Here is a 27482-nt window from a genome sequence, read left to right as displayed (position 1 = left end):
AACTGTTAAGTTGTGGGTGAACATATCAGACAACACAGCGCTTCTTCAAACAGCTCTTGTTTATTCACAAGCCAGAACAGAACTGAACTGAAGGGTTCAGCCAGCCTGCTTATATGGAGCTCCACTACAACGCAACTGTAACCACTTTCTGTAACTATCCAATCACTGAACAACACTTTCAATCCCTTATTTGCATATGTGGACCTGAGTGAAAACTATCTACAGTATCCCCCTGCTGGCCCAGGGTGAGAACTTCAGTACATAACACAAACCACTGGTCCATGTAGCTCAGTATCGTATACCTGTTGGCAGAGACTCTCTAAGAATTCAGACAGGAGACATTCCCAGTCCTACCTGAAGATGCCGGAGATTGAACCTGAGACCTTCTGCAAGCAAAACAGATGCTCTGCCACTGAGCTATAGTCCTTCAAATGAATGTTCGCACCGAGTTTATACAGAAACTATTCTCTGTGGAAATGAAAGCAGAGATAACCTGGATCTCTTGCCTACTGAGAGTGAGATGCTGAGACTCAGCTCTTTTGGTTGTTTTGTGTCACGTAACGCATGGATGCCCCAAAAGTTTCTCCTCTCACACATGACTGAAAGTCGCTGTTGCAATATCAGTGACCTGAATTTATGAGAGCAAAACTCTCAGGGAGAATTAGATTCAAAGAGGCCTGAAGCTTCCTGAGAATCTGAAAGAAAATGGCATTTGGGTCTTCATGGCCGACTAGAGCCAGTTAAAAGGTCAGAAAGAGAAAGGTTACTGACCTGTGGGTTTTCCTGAGACTAGGAAGGCAGCACAAGAACATTGGGCCTAGCATTCTCCTGGCAACACAGGGATCATCCAGGAGTTTGCAGGTCAGCGACCCCGCCAAAACATTCGCAAACAATATAATGTCGCACATCAGATGTTAAAAAAACCCAACTATACGACTTGAGAAAAGACAATGCACATTTTTTTGTTAACCGTGAAAATATTTAATAAAAAACAAAAAAGCATTCGAAAACAAGATGTACTCTGCATTTTGTTGTGATTTTCATTTAAAATGAGTTTACTGAATGATGTTACTTGACTTGCCGATAACATGTAAACGGCCTCCATTTCAGCTGGATTGTGAACCAAAATATTGGGGGGAAAGGATGGTTGTCTCAAATAAAGAAGTGTTGTGAGATGGACAAGGTTGAGCAACGAATCTTACTAAATTCTGGCGTTGTTATTAATACCTCATAAACTAATGTTACATTTCTAAGCCAGATTTATATTGGAATTCCAGGTCTTAGTGGGCAGGAGTCAAGGTGATAGGCTGTTACAGTGCCATATGGTATTTACTTTTGGGCAGGGTTTTTTTTCAGCCAGAACTTGCAGGAACTCAGTTCTGGCAGCTCTCAGGTGGGCACCATTGCCATTCTGAGAGAACAAGGGAAGTGTTCGTGGTGAGTTCTTTTTCTAGAAAAATAGCACTGCTTTGGGGGGGAAATGCAAACTTCTAGGTTGACTTGAAAGCACAGAATCAGCAGCATGATGTGGATACACTGGAAGTCAGGTTCTAGGGAACCTTATTTTCCCTTTTTTGGGAGGCCGAATTCCCTCAGAACTAGAGACAAAGGTGGCCATGGCCCACTTTTCTCTATCTTTACCCCTTGTTTCCCATTCCACTGTTGGAGGCAGAATGCATCTGAATGCCAGTTGCAGGAAACTGCAAATTGTGAGAGAGCTGTTGCACTCAGTCCCTGCTTGTTGTGGGCTTCCCTTGGCATCTGGCTAGCCATTGTGAGAACATGATGCTGGGCTAGAAGGGCCTTAGGCCTGATCCAGCAGGGTTCGTCTTACTCCCCCCCCCCCGCCCCCCATGGTCACATCCACACCATACACATAGCTGTCAACCTTCCCTTTTTTGCGGGAAATTCCCTTATTCCAGCACCATTTCCCGCTGCTTCCTGCTGCTATCACAGATTGTTAGATATCCCGTAGACTGTCCCCGGGACAGGTGAGGCTGCTGATACCTTATTTTCAAATCTGAAAGTTGACAGCTAAGCATTCGATAAAAATATTTAAAGTCTGAGGCATAATATATGAGAACTAGAAAATAAGAATTGAAATAAGGTAATAAATTGCTGTTTATAACTTTACTACGGAGAACGCAGGAAAGGGAGATGTGAGGAAGTCCAGATAGTTATGAAAAAATGAGGTATGAACGGTTATGATCTTTTTTATTCTATGTTTATGTTTCTGTCTACTTATGTTTCTTTTGTTTGTTACTTTTTGGGGAAGGTATTGTATATGTCTGGTGATTTTCTTTTGTTTAAAACTTGCAATAAAATATTTTTTTAAAAAAAAAAAAGAAAGTTGACAGCTATGACCATACATTTAAAGCACGTAATAATCCTGAGAACTGTTGTTCACCCCTCACAGAACTATAATTCCCAACACCCTTAACAAACTACAGTTCCCAGGATTTAGGGGTGGGAGTTGTATGCTTTAAATATATGGTGTGGCCCATCTCCTTCTCACTTTCAGCCCCTCACTTTTCTACCACTCCTTTATCCTATTTTTCCTTCTTTGTCATCAGCATGAAATTAGGCTAAGGGCCACATGCGACTTCACTGTAAGCTGCCCACTCCTGCTCAAAAGTAAAAGAGCTATAATTAAGAGACTGTTTCGGCATATCCAATGACTATTATTATTATTAAAATTTAATACACACAGATCTGTACCCACAGATCTCAGGGCAGTTCACAACATAAAGTTACAATATAAAAAACACAAAATACATAATAAAAATGAAAACAAAGACAACCCAATAATCCCCACTGTTGTGGAACATTTAAAAGGGGTATAAGATGTTAATCAGCCAAAGACCCCGTTAAAGAGGAACATTTTTGCTTGGTGCCTAAAGGTTTATAATGAAGGCGCCAACCAAACGTTCCTGGAGGCAGCGTTCCATAAACGGAGCCACTGCAGAAAAGGCCTTTTCTAGTGTTGCCACCCTCCAGACCTCTCGTGGAGGAAACAGACGAAGGAGGTCACAAACTGTGCAGCTTTTATTTTTCATCTTAGAACTGCATATCTTCATGCTGTATTGCAATCAGCTTTTGAAAGTTTCAAAAGGCGTTTCCCTTGTGGAACATGGGACCGGGTTTTGAGATATATCTATCCGAAGCTCCAGAAGGTACATAAAGCTTCCTAGCCACCACGTTTTCAGGACTGTGGTGAAAGACTCTGCATTTAGAACATCCCCGTGTCCCTTGCAGCATCATTGACTGAAACTTTCACCAAATCAACTTTGTTTGGCTCTTTCCCTGGTTGCAGTGCAGAGCTGCAAATTATATTTCACAGCTGAAGGAGTGATTGAGTTTGTTGACGTTCTGCCAAAACAGATTGGGAGAAGAAGGCTTCAACATTTCTTTGATCGTAGAAGACAAGCAGCTCTCATTATATGAAAGTGTGCTTGACAGGATGGAAGAAATACAGGAACTTAAATGCTAAACTCCCCCCATAAAATATAAATGGCTTATGAATATTTAAGCAGTGCAAAAATAGCACTGGGCTATCTGAAGGAGAAAGTAACATAAGAAATATTTTTTAATGTCATCTAATATCACTCACTGAGTTGACATTGTTTTTATTTTTATTGCATATTTTTATATATATTATAATTTCATGTTATGAATCACCCTGAGATCTATGGGTATAAACCAACATACAAATTTAATAAATAAGAATAATAATGAATAAAGATCACCTTGAGAAGTTTCCATAGATGCAAGACAGAGTAAAATAATGGCATGGTCTTAAAACATTGCCTGAGTCTGATTCTCCTCTTACAGGGTGAAGTGAAATTACTTTCAGTTAGTTTGCTTATTCCCAGTTTATACTAGAGTAAATCAGGTGAATGAGACATTTACATTTTAATGATGTAAGGACATTGTTTTCCTAAGAAAAAGACAAACGCAGCATTTTTTTTAAAAAAAATCCGATTTGTGTGCGTGTACACACAAATAGAACAATTTCCTTTGCAAATTAAAACTTTGGATAAACAACATTGGATGTGCCTGCTTAGTTTGACCATGATGCTCTTGATATATTGCTTCTGGAATGAAATTCTGCTTAGGGCTAAAGGCATGTTATGCAGATGAAAGGCAATTGTTTAGCCAGCCTCCCTGCTGGCTGCTGGGAGAAAGGATAAGCAGGAGCAAAAATCTTAAATAGAAACAAGAGTCCATTAAGATATGAATATCTTGAGCAAAAGGTTTATGCCTGGGGAATCTTTAATGTTGGCACCCGCATTTTCTGTTACTTTTTCCCCCAGTTAACGCTGGGTAAAATTTTCCTTTCTCCACTGCCATGAGGTTTCACTACTACTTCAGAAAAACAAAAGGGAGATTCCACAGTACATAATGTCACAAAATAGTGTGCATGCTGTAAAGTACACTACCTTGTGACATGTTTGGCTGGCCTAATACTGTCAGGAGTCTGAGCCAGGAGTAGGTTAGTAATAAAGCACCCAATTTCACTAAAGTTAACTCTTTATTAAAAGAAAGCAAAACAGTGCAGACTTAGTGATCATAGCACCTTTCCCCAGTAGGTCTTGCCCACTCTCTAAGACTCCGCCCCTAGGTCCTTCCCCAGCAACTTGAGGCTCGTTCATCTTGTCTCTCTTTGCTCCACCCTCCTCATTCGTCTTCATATTCTGGGAGACCAGGGGGAAGGGGAGCTAGTGACAGCAGGAGGGGTACTTCAGCAGCCTCTCCCTACTCCTCTTCAGCCTCCACTTAGACCTCTGAATCTCGACTGCCTTAAATTTGGTCTGGCAATGAATTGAGAGCTAGTGAAGATCTTGGAGCACAGGCATAATATGCTGAGATTCTTACTCCTTTCAGCAATTGTGCTGCAGCAGTCTGCACTAAGACTGCGTACACAATCCCACTTGCTCCAGCTCTAGCACTGATGTTTGAAGCCAAGTACACGCAACGTTTGCCACAACCCATAGGCATGCGGTAGTATTTCTTGAGAAATACTCCTGTTTGGCACACTTTCCCTTGAACCAGTTTCCATCTGATTGGGAAACTGAGTTGTGTACAATTCAGGAAGCCATTGCACATGTGCACATGCACAAATGTGGCTGGAAATGCTGCAGGGGGGCAGGGGCAGCACCATGCCTTAGGCGAGGTGAAGCTGTTTGCATCAGGTAGCAGATCTGACCCCCTCCTCAATCCTGCCATTGCACCAAAACAGTCCTATTGCTCTCACTGTTGACACTGCACCCTCACAGCTGCTGCTGTGTTGCAGCGGCAGCACGGGTGCAGTCACAGATGAAGGTACAGTTGCAGTGATGGGGCTGGCAGCAGCACTGGCGCGACAGAGTGGGGACCCAGATCTGCTGGGTGGGGGGGAGGCTTTTTGCCTACAGTGGCAAAATGTCTCAGGCCAGCCCTGAGCGGGGGAGAATGGCATTGGTGTGTTTCACGTCACTAATGCATACCTAGCACAGCTGCAGTTTCTGGATCAAGAACAAGGAAAGCTTCAGATGGAGTGTATTGCATTTTTGACAAAGCATAGCCAACCACCCTAGAACGAAACATTATGAGTGCACTTCCATAGCACACTCAACACTTGAATTTTACACATCTGTATGTACTATGCACACCTTGAAAGTAGGGTGCTCCTGCTACAGAAGGCCAGCCTTCAAGTAGGTTGCAGTCTCCACATTGTAATCAGGCAGCTGTTTGCCAACTAATAGGATTAGAGTGTGCCAACTGCAAAACAGCACGGGATGCAGCACTGAGGCATGTTTGGACAAAGAAGGAAAGGGATACAGTACTCAACAAAGGTGACAGATTGAAAGTCACTGGAAACTTCCTGGCACCCAGAAAAGAAATGGTTGAAGATGAGGCAGAATGATTTTGGCCACACAATTTTCATTTGCTGTTTTTGAACCTCTTTCAGGGCCTGCCCACCCATGAGCCAAGATGAGGTGACTGCCTCAGGTGGCAGGATCCATGGGGGCAGCAGATCCCAAAGTTAATCTTCCTTTCCCTCCTTGTTCCTGAAGAAGATTGCCCCTCACCCCTTCTTTTGTGGCAGGGACAGGGGTGCCATTTTGTGGTTCACTTCAGGTGACAAAATGTATTGGGTTGGGCCTGACCTTTATCTCACACCAAGTTTGCAATAAAAACATTTTAAGGCTACAATCCAGTATTTAACTGGGAGTATGCTCTACTGAACTCAGTAGGGCTTACTTCTGAGCAGACATATCTAGAATCATGCAGCTAATGTACAAAAATGCAAAATCTGCAATTTTCCATAATGCATATGCTAAATTTCCAGCTTCTTGTGACTTGTCAGGAGAAAGCATATTGTTGGATTATGAACTCAATTATAAACATGTTCTTGGGTTATTTTAACAACCACAAGGCAAATGGTAATTCCAAGATATTCATTTGCTTGTGGGGAAGAGGAACTCATGGAATTTACATGGCAACCCGATGTTTGGTCAGTCCCTTCCTATTTTAACTAACTTCTTTTATTTAATTCTTAAATGAAAGAAAGATTTGAAAGTGGATCTCCCACAGGTTCCACCAAAGCCAAAGTTTTGGCTCAAACTGGTTGCTCATGTAAATAAAGAGCCTTCACAGCACCTCACTGCTTTTAATTAAGGCCCAATTTAAAAGAGGGTATTTAACCACCCTTCGCCATCAAACTTAAATCTGGTTCCAGTAATTAAAAGGATTTTCTTAATCTAGTTCTCAGTGTTAGGAGGCTCATTTCAGTTAGTTAATTAAAGACTGTTTCTTAAGCTATTCAGTCAAAGGAAAACAAAGGGAAAGAGATTAAAAAGTGTCATGGGTGGAGGGGGGAAGAATTGCATAAACATGGCTGAAATTATCAGTCGGCCTCTTTAATTAAAAGCAACGGGTCTAATTTATTACAAATGGCACACACATTCATGCTTTAAGCTGCTTTTAAACAACTTTCGTATACTTACGAATAAACTGCAGACTCCCCGGCTGTTGCAAAGATATAACATTTGTATAAATGAACTAGATGTCGTAACATGAAAGGGTTCAAAACTGGTGCATGGGGTTTCCTTGTTTTTATATGTTTTGATGTGGTGGTTGTGTACATGAATTGGACTTTGTAGAAATTAGCTTTTCCTCCCACCACCACCCCAACCGAAAAGGATTACAGAGCTTTAGATTTAGGACATTTTGAATAATGCTTACTCTCTAAATGGATGTCACTAAAATGGGCAGGGGTTGAGCAATTGGAGGCATCCCTTCCAATAATAGTCTGCTTGAAGGGGGGGGGGGTTTCCAGCATCAGACTTGACAGAGAGCCAGCACAAATGGTAAGCAATTGCCTGTCTGCTAACCAGCTCATATTGATGCCTCTCTGCCTCAGCAGAAAGGAACAAGGAGGAACATCTTATTCACCAAACAGCATCCTGTTGACAGAGACCCTGTAGGAAGGAAAGTCAAGGAGCATTACCTCCCTATGCTGCTCAACTTCTGCCCACCTCAAAGGTAGACGTGCTTCTGCCTGCCCTCATGGGCTGAACTGTGCCTCCATAAAGACTTAGGTTACATCCATGCTGTATATTGAAACCATTAGCAATCCTGGAGAATCCTGGAAGCTGTAGTTTGTTCAGGATGCCGGTCAGCAACAAACTACAGTTCCCAGGATTCTCAATGACTGCTAAAGAGGCATAACAGTGCTTTAAATGTATGGCGCTGAAGCTGAGGAGGAATCATTGAACCTTAGGAATGTCAGCAATAGATGGGGTAGCTGAAAAGATTAAATACACCATTCCTGGTCAGCACAGCAGTGGGAATCCTTGAGCCTCACCAAGGCTGATGTGTTTGGGTGGAAGTGAGGTATTTTGTAACATAGGAAGCTACACCAAGTCAGACCATTGGCTCCCATCAAGCTCCATACAGACTCGCTAGAGATGAAGGATCAGGGAGGAAACTCAGATTTCATAGTGCGATCCCCGGATTGACAGATCATGTTTGGGAATGGGTTGTTTAAAAACAGGCAATTCAGCCTGAAGAAGTTGGTACATGGGACTTATTGCCATCTGAACAGAAGTGCCCCGGGAGCAACAGGAATTGATTATGGTCCATCATTCTTTAAAAAAAATGTTGCCCAGCACAGAAACATGATAGGATGGATTTATTCCCATCAGCATGCAGATCTGGGATGAACCAGACATCAATGGGTCCCTTCATTCCTACATCTTTACCTGGAGGTGTCAGGAATTGAACCTGGAACCTTCTGCACACTAAGCATATGTTCTACCACAGCTCTTCTCTGTTTTGTTTTTGCATTGTTGCACATAAAAAATGCCTCTTTTTTGCATTGGCCCTACTGGCCCCTGTAGTAGACATTGTAGGAATGTTCAGGGTGGCAGGAGAGGATATATTGTTTATTAATATCCTTCCTAACTTGCGTTAGCAAGTTCCTTTGCTTAGCAGAGTTTACATTCCCCTTCTCACGCACAGCAGAAATCTGGTTGCAGGTTTGTTAGAACCTCTTACTATTATGCAATTCATTCTCCCTCAGATTGAATTGTATGTTCCTAGTAAGATCCCCCTTTGAATCCCTCCTAAAAGAATAAAGACACCACAGTCTTATTCATAAGCAAAAAAAGAAAGTTTATTCACAACCAGGCAGAGCAATGTGTGATCCCTGAAGGCAGGCTTTAGGCTTCAAGTTACAAACTTATACTAACAGGTTTACCCCATAAGGGAGATGACCTGGGGGACTGCTTGGCTGGCAGCCAGCAGTTCATTCCAGGAAGTTCGCAGGACAAAAAGAAAATGGAAAAAGAGAGAGAGCCAGCATGCCTTGGCCTTTTACCAGGTCTGGAAAGGTCACGCCCACCCACTAGTCACATGCAAAGAAGGATGTTCCAGCCAGGAAGTTTTGACTGGCTGGACCAAACATTCCCTTGCATGTCCACTCTAGCAAAACAAGGAATGCTCCCAGTGGATTACATCCCGCAGACTTAAGTAATAAAGCCACAGTGACACAATTTGGTTGTCTTATTGCCAAGGTTTTCACAGTACTATAACTGATGTGCAATAATATTGCTATCATTTGCACCAAAGAGAAAAGGCCATCAAGCATCAGTCTTCTCCCATCACACCATTATTTATTACTTCATAAGACCTGGGTCAATTCTTTGGCCTTCTGAAATGGTAAAGTAGCAGCAATGGTTAATGTAGGCAACTACAGATTGCACATGAATAGCCACAGATTACTAGCATTGCCTTTCTTAGCTTCCTGTTTAGCTTCACTCTGAATGCTGAAATTATCCAAACAGCAATGCCAAATGCACAGTAATTGGCGTGTCATGTAATTACATCAGTCACTACCAGTAATCTAACAGCTGTGATGTTACATGATTTCTTGTGCTTTTCAAGAACAACCTGAAGAATTGCATTCTAGCAAAAACCAAAGAGATTCTGTGGTGAGTACTTAAGATGCTATCTTTAGGTAGAAATGTTTGGCGTTGAGTCTAACAAGGAACAGATTTTATATCTACACTCATATTCATTATAAAACTTTGATGGCCTTTTATATATTGTAAGTAATAACAACAGTAAACAATGGGCACAGACATTTTTTAAAAAAAATCATGTTGCAATATAACAAAACAACAATATGCATTTTGGACAAGGAAGGTTTAGGGCAGGGGTAGGCAACCTAAGGCCCGTGGGCCGGATGCGGCCCAATCGCCTTCTCAACCTGGCCCACGGACGGTCCAGTAATCAGCGTGTTTTTACATGAGTAGAATGTGTTCTTTTATTTAAAATGCATCTCTGGGTTTTTTGTAGGGCATAGGAATTCGTTCATTTCCCCGAAAAAAATATAGTCCGGCCTGCCACATGGTCTAAGGGATGGTGGACCTGCCCACAGCTGAAAAAGGTTGCTGACCCCTGGTTTAGGGCAACAGTGGTATGGGGATGATGTCACCTCATTAATGGGGAGACAAGCTGGTGCAAACCCCCATTTTGCTCTAGTGTTCTCCTCTTCCATGCTGCTTGGGTCACACTGAAGCTACACAGCCCAGCTAGAGATCTCTTCAAACTTGGGTCCCCAGCTGTTGGACTACTGCAACTCCCATCATCCCTGATTACTGGCCCTGCTAGCTAGGGATGATGGGTGTTGTGGTCCAACAACAGCTGGGGAGCCAATTTTGAGAAACATTGGTTCAAAGCATGGAAGCTCAGGTGTGCTTACAGAGATCCTCTGACCACAACAGGTTGTCTAATAAATCCTGGGAGCCTGTCTGTAGTTTGCACATGGAGATGGGGTTACTTATATGTGAAATGGAATGCATACAGAATTTTGGAGTAGATTGTGATGATTCCCCCTCTTGGCCATGATATCTAGGAACACGCAGCACACTGTTTATTTTTTTTACTAGTCTCCAATCTTTTCTCCAAGGAACTCAAGGTTGTGTACACCCTTCTCTCCCCCCCCCCATTTTATCCTCACAACAGCCCTGTGAGGTAGACTGGCCCAAGGTTACCCAAGGAGCTTCATGGCTGAGTGAGAATTGAACCCTGGCCTCCCAGGTCTTAGTCCAGCCCTCTAACCGCTATACAACACACATAATTTATTCATTCCCATTTGCCATGTGGCCAATACTGGCAGGGGCAAGGAAACTTACTATGCAGGAAGTATTCACAGTACCGTGAATGTTCCAGCTTGTTATGGCATGAAAGAGAGTTCATCTCTAGACTTGCTATTTTCAGCATCTCCCAGGGTGAGCTTAAAATATAGCTCAGCTTTTAATCTTAGGTGAACTGTGTCACATCTATGTATTTCTGTGGACACTGAGGTGCTTTTATTGAGGCAAGGTTCTGTTCCCTACCTTGGAATAGTAGCGGTGCAATGAGCAGAACCAAACCAGCCTCAATTTTTTTAAAAAATAGTTAATTCAAGTTGGATTGTTCCTGTGTTTTCAGAACAATACTGCATCCTGGCTTCTCCTAAAATGATATCAGCACAGACCAAACAGAAGCATTACATCATCAGAACGGTCTCTCATTGGATGGTCAATGATGCAGCAACTTCTGTTCCCTAGCAACTTCCCAGGGTGTTTTAACTCCTTTTGCAGGTATGCCACATAGCACAGTAAATCACTTTGCAGGAATATTTTTCAAAACCTTTAGCTCTCAACCTCTCATGCTCTTAAATTCCTAGAGTAAGTGGCTCAGGCCTTCATAGATAAAACATCTATACACAGCGTCACATTTTCCATATTTAAGGGGGGGGAGAAGGGGGGGTTATGGTGACTGGGGGCTCTTGTGCACTTCCCAAAACACCCTGTTTCCCCCAAGAAGGAATGCATCAAATAATGTGACTGAAATATTTTGGTATCTTAAAGATGAACGCAATTATGATGACATAAGCTTTTTGTGGACTACTCTGAGCTTGTGCAGTTTCACATTTTGAATGAACTTATTTCCTGCCTTGGGCCAGTCACCAACTCTCAGCCTAATCACATGGCTGTTGTGAAGATAAAGTGGTATAAAATGGCTGTAAAAGTGTGAATACCACGGGCATCACAGTTCTATTCCTTTGACCCAAGTGATGCATCCTTATTCCGTAGAAGGTTTTTTTGAGATGGAGGAGAGGACATAGAGACAACTCCAATGCTTTAACCAGTCTGGCTTGATTATTTAGATGCCTAAATTCCACTTGTGTTCAGGTAAGTTTACTGCCAAGGTGCATGTTCACAGGGGTTTGATTCCTAAGAGGAGTTGCCTGGGGCCTATAGCCAATGGGGGTAGGGAACTGTGGAAAGCAGTGTAATCTGCTCTCATTTTAAAATTTATTGATTGATTATTTTTTTTTACTATTTCCTATTTACTTTTACAGGCAGAATAGTAAGAGGGGGAAAACACAGAGTTGGTATTTTCCCTAAATGCTCAGTAAAACCTGCACCCACTTTCTAATGTTCTATCCCAAAGTCAAAATCACTGAGATACCTAGCTGGATTATGAAATGTTATAGAATATTTTAAAATTTTATTTAGACCAGAAAGCTTGGTCAGCTCACTCTGACCAAGGTGAGCAGTCCAAAGTCTCATATGCAAAACCACATGCTCAGGACAATGAGTAAAACAGAGTCCTTGCTCTGGATTGTGCACCTTTGAGGCAGAGAGTAGAATCATAGAATTGTAGAATTGGAAGGGACCTGTGAAGGGAACCTGAGCTTACAGGGTTAAACAGCTCAGAGTGTACGCCCTGCCTACTGTTGGGAGGGGGAGACTCGTCATTTCCGAGTCTCTCAAGTCTTTGTTCTGTCTCTCTACTTTCACTTTTGAGGAGAGTGGACGTGTTTTCACGATGCTGTTCGACAATGGATAGTCTGCTGTAAATAAAACTGCTTTTAGCTGCGAAGATCCTGAGTGTGTATGTGTGAGAGAGTGAATGAACCCCCACGAGGGTAATCTAGTCCAACACCCTGCAATGCAGGAATCTTTTGCCCAACATGCTTGACCCCACGACCCTGAGATTAAGAGTCTTGTGCTCTACCAACTGAGCTACCAAGGGCATTAGGTATGCACAAGCATTTGGAAATTCAGTGTTTCCATCTGGACTGGGCTCCATCTTTGCCCTTCCATTTTCTTGACTACTAGTTCTGTAAGAAAGTATGTGAGAAGTGTCTCCGGACAGCGCTGGCCCCCGGCCAATAAATGTGAGATGGGCGCACAAACCCCAGAGTCTGGCAAGACTGGCCCGTTTGGGCAGGGGTACCTTTACCTTTACCTTTACAATGGGACAACCTCACTCCACTGTTAAAACTGGAGGAAGAGGGCTCATGCAAAGAAAATAGTAACAACAACAGCAACAACTTTATATACCACCCATCTTACTGGGTTGCCCCAGCCACCTAATACATTATTGGAATATATTTTGTTGATAGTCTAATGAAAAATATTTTTGAATACATTTTTATTTTAGTCCTCTGTCAAAAACATTTGTGCAAAGATAAGCTCAGTGGAAGAGCATGTGTTTCATATGCAGAAGGTCCCAAGGTCAATCCTGGCACCTCCAGGTCAGATTGGGAAAATCTCCTGCTCTGAAACCCTAGAGAGCCACTGCAAATCAGTGTAGACAATACTGAGCCAGACAGACTAGTGATCTGACCTACTGTGAGGCTGCTTCCTATGTTCCAGGTGTCGTACATATTAACGTTTCTATGAAAATTAGATCACTAGTCATTCTGTGCTAATCACCTGAAGTAGAGTAAAAACACAACCCGGCGAATCTCCTTCCTAACAACCCATCAGTTGCTAATGGATTTTCTGCAATGTGCTATATATGCAATAAATGTCAAACAATGCCTAATGGAACTTTGCCTGTAAAAATATTATTTCCCCTAGAATTGCTGGAACCTGCCATTACTTTGACTTATTAGAACATTAGAGAAATTGGGAGTGACTATCATACCTTCTTTTAAATCTAGGAAACAAAGCAAGGACCCTTTATTCTGGCCCCCCTCAGAATTCTGCAACCACCCTCCATCTTCCCTCCTTGTTCTCCACAACCAGTTTATCCGTCCTAGATTCTCCCATGCCCTTCAGATGACCAAATTACTTCTTTTCATGCCAAATACATTTTTAAGAGGCATTGCCTAAGCTCCAGCTAAGGCTTTTTTCTTTTTCTTTTTTTGTTTTCTGATAAGGGATTTCATTAATGGCAATTCTGATTTAGTTGTACACTCTAAACATAATTGTACACAGTGTTTTATGAGAGCTTATAACAATGCACTACATATGCAGAACTTAATTAAAACAATGATTACGTTCAAAGGAAATTGCCTTCTGATGAAAAACTTTTAAAATACCAGGAAGGATGTTATTAGAATGTGGCATGTCTGTGAAAGGGCTGGAGGCCTCACAGTTATCGGGATGTTGTCGTTACCACCGTTCTGCCTACAGATTATTTGCATTTGTGGCTTGCTGAAAAGGAGCAAAGTTATTCAGCCTACAGGTTATGTGGTCATGAATAAACATATAGAAGCCTGTCTCTGATAATATATATATTTTTCCTTAAACAGGAAAGAACTACCTTCCCTGTGGTTTGCATTTAATTTCTGTTATGCAACGCAGATAAACAAGCAGCCTCTGATTCTGTTTGCCGCTTGCTCTCCTACTGACTCTCCTGCAGGAGAAATCCTGTCTTACGCCAGGGGTGGGGAAGCTTTTTCAGCCCAGGGGCTGCATTTCTTCATGGAGAACCTTCCGGGGGCCACATGCAAAAGTGGTCAGAATAATAGGTGTGACTCTTATCAGTCTCACAGTTCAAGAGTCCATTCCAACAGGGGAAAGTACTCACATAGGATGCAGAGCACAGTCTGTAGGAATGTGACTTGAGGAGGGACCATGGCCTAGGAGAGTCCTGGGGGCCTGACAGAAAGCCCTGGAATTTGGCCTTCAAGGCTGAGGTTCCCCCATTCCTGTCTTACACAGTTGTTTTTCTATAGTGCTTCAATAGGTTATTTTTCCAAGAATGCGGCTGGCCTACTAGTTCTTAAATTGACTGTCCTGCAACCAGGATCTTCTTGAACCATAGGTAGGGCCAAGGAATGGATCTATCATATACACACCATACATGCCTCTATAAAATCAACAAATAGCCAAGTGTTTTGTTCTTGGTAACTGTGTTTCACCTGATACAATCCACGTCCCTGCAAGCCCCCCGAAAACAAGGAGTACGTGTTACCATAGGTATATGGTACACACATACTCTTAACATCCTTCAGTAAAGCCTTGTTCAAAGTACTTTAAAGATTAAATACAAGAATAACTGTCTTGGTGGTCATTACTATGCTGTAAAATGTCTGGCTCAAGAAGGCCACTTGGCTTGTCTTCTGGCTTCTTTTAGAGGAATAGTCAGCACATCTATTTAGGCAAGCTTTTGTGCTAGCAGCTGGTTATTATCCCCCCCCCTTTTTTTTACAGCTCCTTCATAAATAAGAGAGCCAGTGGCAGATCAGACTAAAGATCCAGCTAGTACAACATCCTGCTTCCCACAGTGGCCTATCAAATGCTGCTGAGAAGCCTACAAGCTGGGCATGGAGGCATTAGACCTCTCTCATTGTTGTTCCACAGCAACAGATATTCAGTGACCTCTGACCTTGGAGGGCTCATATAGCCATCATGACTGGCTAGCATTCATAGACTTGATATTTTATTCTGCTTTATTGTAATTTAAGAAAGGTGGGGAGAGTGAAAAGGCCATGGTCACCCAGCGAGCTTCATGGCTGAGTGAAGATTTCAACTTGGGCCTCCCTGGTCCTAGTCAGACACTTTATTTATTCATTCATTCATTCATTCATTCACTCTCTCACACATACACACTCACTATTTACACACACACACACACAGAGAGAGAGAGAGAGAGAGAGAGAACAAGTTGGCATACAGTATAAAAATATAATACAACAGCACAACCTTGGTTCTCGAACGGCTTAGTTGACGAACAAATCAGCTCCCGAACGGCGAAAACCCAGAAGTAAGTGTTCCAGTTTTCAAACGTTTTTTGGAAGCCAAACGTCTGATGCGGCTTCCGCTTGAGTGCAGGAAGCTCCTTCAGCCAATCGGAAGCCGTGCCTTGGTTTTCTAATGGTTTCAGAAGTCAAATGGACTTCTGGAACGGATTAAGTTTGAGAACCAAGGTACCACTGTAATCTAAATAATAACAGCAATAAATACGAGATGGTTAAAAAAAGCAACATTGCAAAGTCTGAATAGCACAAATTTCAAACAGCATCTAAAAAAAGGCAGAAATGGCTCCTGATAGACTTCTACCACCAAATATTTCCACAGGGTAGGCTCTGCTACACTAAATGCTCCCCAATAGAAGATCTCACTGATTGAGGTGGAACATGAAGAATCAGTCAGTCTTTAAAGTACTACGGGCCCAAGTTGTTTAGGAGGATGATTCTTTCCATCTGCAGCTAGAAATCCCTTTGTGGCTGTTTCAGAGGAAACAATTTCCTTTCCTTTCATGCCACCGAATGACATAGGTATCTTTATGCGCCCCAGGTATCTTTTCATGATGCCACATTCATTGAGGGATGTGGTGAAATCAGCATGAAGTTAAAAAAGATATTGGGGGATAGTTTCGAGTCAATCTAAGGCGGCATCGCAGCATCAGTACCAGCTGCCTTTCTGTAAGATAACGATTTAATGGCCTCTTCGGTTTCAGCCATATAAGATTCCTGGGCCAGAAGCTGATTGTATCACACTGAGGTAATTCCTGTATAGCCTTTTAGCTGGCAAATGAGTCATGATTCAGGATGTTCTTAAAGGGTTCTACCCCCTAGAATTTGATTCTTATCAGTCAAAAGAGTGTTACCATTAGAGTTCATAGCAGGGGCTGAACCTAGACAATGTTATTAACTGTTTATTGAGCAGAATGGCCACTTATGTAACGCCCCTCCAAAAGAGGACAGAATATGACAGATTTTCATTATATATATATATATGCTACTTAGTATGTAAAGATGCAAATTTAGAAAAAAATACTGCAATCTGAATAGAAATACTGTACAATGCATCTTGCTATAGGGGGAAAGACTGTAGCCAAGTAACCTGTCCGCTGTGAGGGCACTCACTATTGACAGGCAACTTTAAGGTCCCTCCTCCTTGCCCTTCCTAAACTTATTTATCTTTAAACTGGCATTGGACCAGACATCCCTTCAAGCAGAGGATTTGTTCAAATAAAGGACTATGAATAAAACAGCAAGGCATCAAAATGAGCCCCAATGTTCTTCCATTATTGTTGAATAAAGTCTGTTATATTATCTGCAAAGTTATGGCCAGAACTTGGCATTATAGCTGTTGAAATACTGCTACAAAAAACTTTCCTTCCATTGCAAATTGAAGGTTGAGAAGGGGGGCATTCTGATTATGGCTATGGTGATTGCAAAGGGTTAAAGCCCCCGTCCCCAGCTCTGATCCAGCATAGCCCCTTCCATACTGGTTATTTTGGGAAGAAAAATCTCTTGCACCAATGACAAAAATGTTATGTTTTGCCTTGAAGTCTCCATGTCACTCTTCAGAGCTGCTTGGCGGCAGTTACTGTGGCTTGAGATGTTATAAAGCCTTCTCTTAACTTGCAGTTTTGGCCTGATAGCTCCTGCTGTCTTCCTAACAGGAGCTGGGCCTCCTCTTTAAAACATCCAAGCAGCTGGGAAGATCTGTTTCAATTTATTCCAAGGTTTGTTCATAATAAAAAACAGGATGACCCTATTCTTCCCCACACACACCCATCCTAAGCACATTAATTACTGCTCTCAATTCAATAGTAGCTCTCAGTAACAGGAAAATACTCCCATGTATTACAGCAGTACTTACTCTCACTTACTAGACTTGATCCAGTGCATCATCAGATACACTTACTTTTGACAGCAGTAGAAAAGGATTTCTCACTACCAGAATAAAACCTAAATTTTCAACCTTGGCATACATGGAGCAAACTTATCTCGACACATTTCAAGTCCTGGATCTGTGCCTGCTTTTCAACTACGTATTGTGCATAAGGGAGTTCTCTTCTCACTTGACATATTTTGCTGGCAGCAGCATGGAAGGCTGGTGGTCTTTTAAAGACAATGAGAAAAAGCCAAGTTGGTGCATTTGGGCAGCAGCTACAGATGAGAAAGATAGTTCAGTCCAAGTGACATCTCTCCTGGGTACCTGCTGAGAACTCCAATCTTCCTGTGTGTCCAGATGAAACTGAGAAGGACCACCTCCAGCCTTCTGCAGAAGACCGCCAAAGGCCTTTGCAAACAGCCCCACAGAAGTGGCAAGGCCTGCTGGGATTTAATCCCTTCCCTAACAAGGCTTTCATTCAGGCCTTCATCCAGATTAGAAGGTCTGATTTCTCAGAAACTTCTTTGAGTCACCTCCTGCTTTCAGAGAGGTCAAGGTCCAATTACAATGCTAGAGAACTTATAGGGGGCTGCAGATCATGACTCTAGACCTGTGTCCAGCTTTAGATGGTGACAAATAAAGCTGCTAATCAGATAGAGAATCCTTCTACCACCCTTGTGTTCCCAGAGCCAGATTTAAGTCAGACTCAGTTTCTATTGTTTTTATCAAAAGAAGTGAAAATGTAACAAAAGGTACCCAGAGACTTTAAAACTGTGTGGTGCAGACTGACATTATTCTTGGCAATGTGGCAAATGGTCTCTACCATTGCTGGTAATACAAATGCTCTCTGAACTCTGGTGCAAACAAGAACATAATCACGAGGGAGAGTGTTTAATAAAATACATGCCACTCTTTAAAAAGAAAAAAAAAACAGTGCATAGCTACTTGCCCTTATTGGTAATGTCTCTCTATAACAGGACATTTTCTTGTCTTTTGAAGTTCCTCTTTGGAGTGAAATTGACTGTTTGCCATCCAATAGTGTCAGTTTATTGCTCTTCTGGCAGTAAAGGCCCTGACACTGATTGATACAGCAGCATTAAATGTTTGTGAACATTCTAACTGCTTAGGACACAAAACTGTCAGAATACATGCAGTCCAAATTCTGTGAGGGAAGGGGGAAATTGTCACTTTGAGCTTTAAACCTACACAGGTTCTAGAAACAGGAGTCAAGTCTCACTCTCATTGTCTTGTTATATAATTATCAAACTTCCATGTTCTAAAGTACTGTAGCTGAATGAAGATGTCCCTCCCATAGCAGTTCAGCTTGTCTATACACAATTTTTAGTGTGCCTGAAACCAATCTCCAGGTTTCTCTACGTATCACACGATAAGATTGATGGGAGGGAACAAGGAAGTGAATGGAGCTAAGGAAAACTGAGGAAGAGTAAAGGGAAAGCCAAGGCAGCCAGAGGATGGATGGATGGAAGGATAAAAACAAACAGGTGAAGAACAGAAGGAAGTGCAGTAGAAGGATGCTGTGCTCTGCTAACCCCCAAAATAGTTGCCCTCCAACCTGGCCTGCTGCTGCTGCAGGACCTGTTCAGGTAACAGTAATAATGATCATTATGGTCATTATAATAAATTAATATAATAATGTTGATATCCATCTGTCTTGAGAGACAATGGAGTGCGCCTCTAGGGGTAAAGTCAAACCACTAGAAAATCACTGCACCTGCGTTGTTGTGTTAGCAAAAGTGAGGTCCTGGGCTGCCCAGACGACAATACCTCCTCCTTGGCCTCACTGGAAAGCAGAGCAATACGTTTGGCACCAGCTTGGCTGCAGGAGTTGCCAGAAGGAGGCATAGAAGACACCATCCAAGCAGCTTAGCAACTCTACTCTACTCCCAACTTCTTTGGTGCCCCAGTCCAAACTTTTAGACTGGCTTCAGACCTGCAAGGGATGACCTTGAGCATCGCCTCCTGTGTGCTAGGAGGACAAAGAGTAGCATCACATTGAGATCCCTCAAATTTCCATCCATCCACTGTCCTTGGGAGCTGCCTGACCTTGCCAGCTTTCGGAACTGACCACCACAACTACACAGAGGTTTCCACGTATTCTTGCAAAATTCTTCCAGCTCTTCTGACTGGCGGTGCAACAGCTGGGATAACGATTATCATTTATGTGCTGGATTGTATAATTCCACTGAAATATATCATCTGAGTAGCACCCGGCGTGAAGCCAGCCGTGAGATTTTTCTGTGAAATCAAAGCATCAAACAAAAACCATGCAGCATCAGCACATCATCTCAGAGGACATTCCCCAGTACCACCTAGTATGCGAGTGTAAAATAATAGCAGCTGAAATCTGATGGCATAAGAGGAGGGATTAGCAAGAGTCTTTGCTGCAGTTTCTCCTGCTTTCCTTCTTTCACGGCTCCCCATCTCTTCAGAGATAAAGATTATGGTTGCTAAGGTAACTGATCAAAGTAGCATAGGGGAGAAAATGTTGCCTAAATTAGTTCCTCCAAGCACAGTTAGTTCCAAAGCGTAGCCCAAACCTGATTATAATGGGCCTGTAATTTACTTAACCAAACACATTAGAATGCCTGGTCGTGTCTTACACACATTTCTGCTCCTGAGGTTAACTTACACTCTTAACTGTGGGGTCTCCAACCGAAAAGGATGCTCTCCATTTGTGAACTGTTATGGAAGTCACATACAAGACAGATGGCCTTGTTGTCAATATGCACATTTTAGGCGCTGGAGCACATGGAATCTTTTGCATTTTTACAAAGGGAGCTTTGTGTGCTTAACTCAGGTGGCACATGCATGCTTTGCATGTAGAAGAGCATCAGTTCAATCCTTGCCAGATGCCTATTGGCAGGGTAGGGAAGGTCCTGTGTCTAAGACCTTGGAGGACTGTTTCAGTCAAAAAAGATGTGGACCAGTGCAATGTGGACCAGGGAGTTGATTCTATGATTCTAAGACAGTCTGAGGTTGGGATGGAGGAGAAATTTAAAGATGAACTTACCTAATTCATCCTTTCTGAATCAAACACAGACAGTAATCCTTTAAATTTTGCACTTCTCCTGATCTTGCAGTGCAGCTGCCCAGCCAAGTGATGTGTACAAAAAATGGACATACTGTTGTAAAGTGTGCATACAACATACAATAATATTTGGGGGGAGGAGGATTGCTCCCAGAAATGTGTACATTAGTCAAAACTGCATACAAAAATGTGTTTACTAAGAGAAATTCACACCAAAATGCTGGTGAGTTTTCATGAGGATTATTTTAACTAACATTTGCAAATTGCTGCAGAAATATCGAGAACTGAACCAACAGGTTGGCCCATCCCTAAGTCAGAGGGCCGAGCTCCATGCAGTGCTAACTGTGGAGCCTGCAATCATGTTGTTGTCTTCCTTGTTTGATTACAGGCATTGGGACAAGACAATTTTCATTGGTAACGCAGCATCTGAAAAGGTAGGCTTAGCCCTCTCCATTGTCACCATGATCACAATGAAAATCCCCCCCCCCCCGTGCTGCAGTTAGGCTTAGAAGGAAAGACTTCATTGGCACCAGTGGTTTTGCTTTGGCCATGGCCACTTCTGGCAAGTGGGCATCAGAGGGTTGCCCTGTAGTGAAGGTAGCCACCCCTGGCCTAGGGATGAAGTATGCCTCCATTGTACATTGACCCAAGGATTGGCCTTGGCTTGTTCTTGATGTTACATCTGTTCTGTTTGGCACAACACATTGCTGCCATCAAGCCCTTGACCTGGACCAATTATAAGGAGCACGTGATTCCCAAGTTGCAACAGCTACACTGGTTGCCAGTCCATTTCTGGACACAACTCAAAACGCTGGTTATGACCTATAACAGAGTCTTTTAATATGTCTGTAGGGTGGCAACACGAGAATGGGCCTTTTCTGCAGTAGCGCCCAATTTGTGGAATACTTTCCCCAGGGAGGTTCGCCTGGCACCTTCATTATACACCCTTAGGCACCAAGCAAAAATGTTCCTCTTCAACCAGACCTTTAGTCAACTAGCATCCTATAAAATTTTAAATGTGTTTATGGGAGGGAGGCTGTTGGCTTGTTTTGTTCTTGTTTTTATTATATATTCTGTGTATTTAGCTTGTATTTTTATGCTGCAAACCACCTGGAGAGCTACAGGTGAGGGGCAGTATACAATTTAATAAATAGTAATAATTTATTAATAAAAACTCATACAGTATGTAGAAATATGGGAAGAAATTGCACCTCAGAAGGCTTAAAATAAGAGCCTCCTGTAACATTAGAATACTCTGCATGTTTCAGTGTGCAGTCTTTAGCTCTTCAAATGTTTATGTGATCACATTTATGATTCCTGAGAACCTGAACATTGTTTTTGTTGGTTTGTTGTTGTTTTAAACAAAAAGTGTGTCCTTCAAAATAAGGGTACTTAAGAGTTGATCTCCCTTCTTTAATTTAAAAATAAATAAACCCCAAAGGCCTCCCTAACCAAAATTAAGTACCGGTAACTTTCAATCCAAAATTAAGCATATTTGAACTACGTGAAATTTCATTCAGAAATAAATTAAGACATTGGGACTCAAAACATACCTATCTTTGACTGGATTTCACAGTTTGTTAACCGAAAGACTAAGAATGCTTTTGAAGTTCAACTCATCCAAATTTCTCCCTGGACTTTAGTGTTTTGAATTTCATGGTCTCTTATTTCTGCACTGCCACCAAGGCTTTCAGAATTTACCATAGCTTAGTTGATTATTTCCAAATTTTTAACATAATGCAGTGCATGCAGTTTACCGCAGCTTTCTGTTCCTTTATGTCTTATCTACCACCACCCCACTGTAAAAAACAAAAACCAACCACATCTATATGATTACATCAAGATTACTGTGTCATAATGCTGACTTTGCCATTTCCTGAGCAGATTATCCCATGATGGCAGCAGAATTCTTTTTGTAGTTTTACCTGTGCGCTTGCATGAATACATAAAACAATGTAAAAAAAAAAGTGGATTTGCAGAAGAGCCAATGATCAGAAAGGGGCCCATCCCTGATTTGGACTCGATGAGTGCTAAGGAGATAGGAAACTCAGCGTTATTTACGACACATTAAAAACTAAAAGGCATGCATTTTATAGAAACCCACATTATCTTTTTTTCCCTTCTCCCCCTCAGGAATAATACTGCAGGATTTGACTTGCATAATTTCCTTCTGAAGTAATATCAGTCACTAAGCCATGCTTCAAGAGCTATGGGGCAGGGGGATTTTTACAAACTCTTGCATTTCCTGTCCACAGAGCTGTCTTAAAGCTCCTGTCATTTTAGCTGTTGAACTTTCAGAGCTAGTTCATAGCAAGAGTGACAGGACAGGACAAAGGGGAGCATTCCAAGTGTAACTGAAGCAGACATTTAAAGGAAATCTGCAAGCTCCTTGTTGGAGATGCCCTGTTTTTTGTTAAGGTGAGTGTCTAAATGGACCCAAACATTTCTGCTAGTGAAATAAAACCTCAGGAGAACTTGTTCATTGAAGAGAAAATCTCTAATAATTTATTGACCTTCAGTTTCACATTGTGAAAAAAAAAATGCAGTTTTACAAAACCTCAGAATGTAGTAGCAAACAAAGAGAGACAACATAGATATTTTACTTCTTCACTGGTACGGATTTCCTCCCCCCTCCCCCACCCCCGTTTTTTTGTACGTGAACCGCATCTTCAATTGTCAGACAAGGGACACTATTCAGCTCTAATCACTCTTATTCAGACAGGTGTCAGGCCTAGAAAAAAGGGCCTACACAATTATACCAGAAGTGGTAGGCTGTCTTTTGTTCCACGTTTCCACAGCAACCAGCCCACAAAATAAGAACTTTTCTCGTCTTATGCCAAGGTTTTTGTGTGTACTCTGGTGTGAATTGCATTTCTCTCAGAAGTGTAGGGTGTTTTTCGGACTGGAATCGCCAAGTAGTAAGCCAGGATTCCCACGTCTATTCAAAGAGCGGGAACCCAAAATATTTGCCTGCAGGGCTAGGGGCCACCCTGGTTTTTTGTTTTCTTCAACCTAGGCCCAGGAATTAAATCCAAGGACTTGAAAGCAAACCACTACTTTGAAATACAACTGTGGAGACTTCAGGCGCTTCAGGAAATTAGATGGTATTACAAAACAGATTTGTGTCATAAGCTAAACAGTTATAGAGAGAGCTGCTGCAGACAGGATTCTGTCACTTCCCTAAACAAAGGGTTTTGAGCCATTTACTCAAAACACCTTGGGAGTAATGCATGCCTGTGTTAAGTGAATGCAAAAACATGATTATAGTTCGGCAAGGCTTTACAGGTTACTTTTTCTTTTATGGGAGGACAGAGGCACCTCCAAACCAAAAGTGAGACACAACCCTTGCATAAAGGGTTTGTGGTGGTAGACTTTATACAAACCAAATTTAAGTTTGGGTAGTTTTTTGTTTGTTTGTAAAAGCAATGTTCTATAGCTTTCCCCAGGTTTTTAAGTCATCCACTATGCATTACTTGAAAGAGTTTCCAAACTTTCACAATTTCTTACTAAACTTACTGGCATTTTATGTTGTTGCTGTGTAGAAGAATCCTTTTCAGAGCCAACTTCAGCAGTGATTCTTAAACTAACAAACAGTAAATGCCAACAGCCCTTTCTAGAGCAAAGAGTGACCTGCAGCAAATCTTATCACCTGTCCTACTGCACCCCAGTGCAGCTGTCCTGAGGGTACTGGCCCTCAATAGCCAATACACTGAAAAATGATCGATGGCATTTAGGAACACTTTCATTTTTCCTCCACCCCAGGCACTCGGTACATTTGAATCAAAGTTTGAAAAGAGTTTTGTTCTAGAATCCACTCAAACAGCCTCTCTTGATACAGCTGTAATACCTGAAAATGTCAAAGCTGGTCAAAAACATGCAAATCAAAACAGTGGTCTGCAAATCAAACTTTATGGTGCATACTGTTCAGTGTTTCTTAAAAACCTTTCTGGCTAGCCATGCTAAGAACCACTACTCGCTATTTGCAAAATTGCACACACACCCATTTCTCATTAAAGCGAATAGGAATACATAAGAAATGCACATAATTGAGTCTGCAGAATTAGCCTATGGCAGCATGAGAAGAGTCTTAAGACTGATAATGCCATCCTAAACATACTTACTAAGAAGTAAGCCCCACGCAATGCGGTGTGGGTTTACTTCTGTGTAAGCACTCAAAGGAATGCAATGTAAGATTACTGTGTTTCCCATATGGTGAAGAGTGTGAAGAGGTGAGCTACATCATCATCATCATCATTATGTAGGCAGGCATCATCATCATAATTCCTTTTAGGCATGCATGCATGCATTTTAAAGTAATTTTGCTTATACAACATTAAGACAAGACAACCAATCACAATGAGGACTGGCAGCTTTACGCTGGTTGAGCTGCACCGATTCTCATGGGTAGCACAACTAAAAGTCTGGCAAAGACACAAAGTGGGAAAAAACAAACAAACCAAGAATGGAATGATCAGGCTTGAAAGTAAGAACTAAAAAAATAAATTCCAGGGGATGGGACTTTGATCAGGATCCTATGTGATGCTTCCAGATAGTATGCATTTGAAAGCTTTACTTGCTAATTAATGAAGGAATTATTATTATTATTATTATTATTAAACCAATGCTTGAGCAACTTTTCTCCTTTGTCATCCTAACAATCATGCCAAACCTTGTAAGACACTGATGGTGTGTTGGTGTGTGTGTGTGTGTGTGTGTGTGTGTGTGTACAATTCAAATTCAAAAGTGGATGGACAAAGAGTCGGTGTTAATTTTAAAAAATAAAGGATGAAAAAAAATGCTTCCCCACTTATTTTGCTGTGTATCTCTGAATCGAAAATACTTCCCACGGTTGGATGAAGTGGGTCCATAGTAGACATCCCATCGGCTAACTTTAAATAAATAAATAAACAAAAATAAAATGTTGGATAATGCCATGAACAGGGCTCTGTGTAAATTAATTCTGCAGGGGCTTTCCACACACACCCCTTTTCCAGTAGCGATGAGGCTGCACAAGAAGAAAACTGTTAAGTGACAGTGGCTACTTCTAGATGAGTTCCTTCCAAAAAAAGAAAAGGTAACGCTAGGCAAATCAAGTGTAACAGGGATACCATTGGCAAGCCACGCAAAACAGTGGCCTGAGAAAGTGACCTCCATGGCTTCCTCCTTCAGTATACGTGTAATTTAAGATGCTACCTTGTAATCCTTCAATTTCCTTACCTCATTTCTCCTCTCCCCAAATATTACCCAGCACTTTTTTCTTCTTGTGCAGCACAGCAAGTCACGAGACCACAGAATGTGCAAAACATACGATTCACATAAGCCCTTAAAAGACAACTGTAGGCATCGTTCCCTCCGCATGCAAGCACTGAACAATAAATAGCTATATCTACAACAAGTAACAATTTAAGAGTAGGACAGTCGTAATTAATAAATACAAGAGGAAATCAAATGCGTGGGGAGTGGGGAAAATGGAGTTATTTCCCTTCGCCCACAAAATGCTGCAAAAAACCTCCTTTTTTCCCCTCTCTTTTTTAATAGGTGTGCTGCTCTCCTTAGCAAGTAGAAGGTCACTCGCTGCAGCTACAACAATGCAGCTCAGCAATTTGAACCGATGCTCCAGGCACTGCCTAAGAGAACAAGCCCTTCCCTGTGGCAGGGGAGATACAGCTGCATCTTCATTCACAAAGACATCTTGCTGCTCCAGACCTGGCCCATTTCCTCAGCAGCTGCTGCTGACACTTCAAGCTGTCACAAAGGAGAGGTGACAACCATTTCAAATTTTGCACACAAACAGCAAAGTCCATGAAAATCGAGGGTTTGTGCTGTGTTGTGCAGCTCTGAAAAGTTCAGCTTCCCCCCGCTTTGAAGGGCTGATTAAACTTGACATTAATCCACAATTACTAACACAGGGATCGGATCATAGGTTCATTCATTCATAGTTAAACTATGTGCTGATATACTGAAGACAATATTCTCCCTCCCATTCCTTCATTTCCAGCTTTTTAAGAATTTAGAAGGTGCAGAATATTTTCTTCAAACTCAAAATAAAAAGGAACAGTTTTTTTCTTCTTCATTAAAGCTGCTTCTCCACAGTTCCAACATTTCTTCACCAAATAATGGAACAAGCTAAAAGAAAAAAAGAAAAAAGAAGGAAGTTTAGGGGGTTCAATGTAACAACATACCATAAGACTTTCAGTGTCAGGCCTAGTTTATGCTGGTGCCTTTTTTTTAGAACTTGTCCAATAACCAGCAGCCGATAGCTCACAGACTACGAGTATCAAAGTTATATAGACTCCAGTTAGGCCGCAAACCTATGCAAATTTGCCTGGGAGTAAGTCCCATTCAGCTTAATGAGTCTTATATCCAAGTAAACATGTATAGGATTGCACTGTTAAGCATTCCTTCTGAGAGCATTCACAGCAAAGGTTTCTGCCTAATACAGTGGTACCTCGGGTTAAGTACTTAATTCATTCCAGAGGTCCGTTCTTAACCTGAAAATGTTCTTAACCTGAAGCACCACTTTAGCTAATGGGGCCTCCTGCTGCCGCCACCACACAATTTCTGTTCTCATCCTGAAGCAAAGTTCTTAACCCAAGGTACTATTTCTGGGTTAGCGGAGTCTGTAACCTGAAGCGTATGTAACCCGAGGTACCACTGTATAAGTAACACGGGGGGGGGGGGTTCAATTTGATTGATTGATTGATCCAGTATGGAACTCTCCTGTGAGCTGCATGAACAGATAATGTGACAGAGACAGAATAAAAATTCATGTAATGCAAAGTTGCTGGCAGAAGTAGCAAGACAGTCATTTTGGTCATGAGCCAAATCAAACTAGCCAAGGAGAGAAGGGGGGGGGGGGAGCCAGCCTGTTGGAAAGAAAATCTCTAACCAATGCCCTCTGTTAACCATGGAGAATCCTGAATAGAATTGATTCAGCATATGAATGGCAGACATATTAATCCCCTTATTTAAAACGTTTCTGCTATTCATTATGTCAGAACTCTGCTTTGCTGTGCTTTGTCATGTGACAA

General features: G+C 41.9%; 1 protein-coding gene and 1 long non-coding RNA gene across 2 annotated transcripts in view; one reads left to right on the top strand and one right to left on the bottom strand.

The window, feature by feature from the left end:
* On the top strand, positions 1-25524 carry LOC309514746. Its single transcript, XR_014212164.1, has 4 exons — positions 1-1437; positions 10981-11132; positions 20840-20885; positions 22707-25524. It is a non-coding gene; the product is annotated as an uncharacterized lncRNA (long non-coding RNA).
* Positions 25272-27482, bottom strand: part of ENC1 (ectodermal-neural cortex 1) — a 14181-nt gene continuing 11970 nt past the window's right edge. Inside the window, exon 3 of the mRNA XM_082191949.1 lies at positions 25272-26577. The gene's annotated coding sequence lies outside the window, so the exon portion shown is untranslated. The remainder of the gene's footprint in view (positions 26578-27482) is intronic.

Source organism: Podarcis vaucheri, assembly GCF_965113315.1.
Source record: "Podarcis vaucheri genome assembly, chromosome: 11".
Classification (NCBI taxonomy): Eukaryota; Metazoa; Chordata; class Lepidosauria; order Squamata; family Lacertidae; genus Podarcis; species Podarcis vaucheri.
This window is presented reverse-complemented; position numbering and strand designations above follow the sequence as displayed.